Below are 699 nucleotides of genomic sequence, written 5' to 3'. Positions count from 1 at the left end.
TTCAGGGAATCTCTGCACACTGCCCACAGCGCCGGCTCCGCAGCTCCCATTGGCCGGGTGCTGCAGCCAATGGGAGCTGCGGGGGCGGGGCCTGCTGGCACGGGCAGCGCGCACCATGCAGACTGGCCTAGCTCCTCTGCCTGGGGAAGCAGAGCAGCACAGGAGCCAGGGCAGGCAGCGATCCTGCCTTAGCCCTGCTGCACCGCTGACCAGGAGCTGCCCAAGGTACGCGCCTCCCCGGCGAAGCCTGCAGCCCACACCCCCTCCTCCCCACTCTCCGACCCCCTACCCCAGCCCTGAGCACCCTCCTGCATCCAAACTCCCACACAGAACCTGAACCTCCTGCTCACCCCAACCCCCTGTCCCAGCCCTGGCCCCACCCCAGAACCCACCCCCACAGCTAGTACTACACCCCGCCGCCCTGTATCCCAATCCCCTGCCTGAGCCCACCCCCCAACTCCAAACCCCTGGGGGCCCCACAAAATCTAATAGGCCCTGGCCCACAGGAGAGTTAATCCAGCCCTGCCTTGGCCACAGAGCACCAAGAGAGCGGCAGCGCTAATTCAAAATTGGGTTGCTACCTACGTTTTCCCAGTATCATCCCTTTTTTTGAGGTAGCTGTTCTGGGAAATCCAGAGGGGTGCTCAGTACACACTGTTGGCTGTCCAGTTTTATTGGCGCAGGATCATTGCAGAGGTC

The sequence above is a fragment of the Chelonia mydas genome, chromosome 19, assembly GCF_015237465.2.
Source record: "Chelonia mydas isolate rCheMyd1 chromosome 19, rCheMyd1.pri.v2, whole genome shotgun sequence".
In the NCBI taxonomy this organism is placed as follows: Eukaryota; Metazoa; Chordata; order Testudines; family Cheloniidae; genus Chelonia; species Chelonia mydas.
This window is presented reverse-complemented; position numbering follows the sequence as displayed.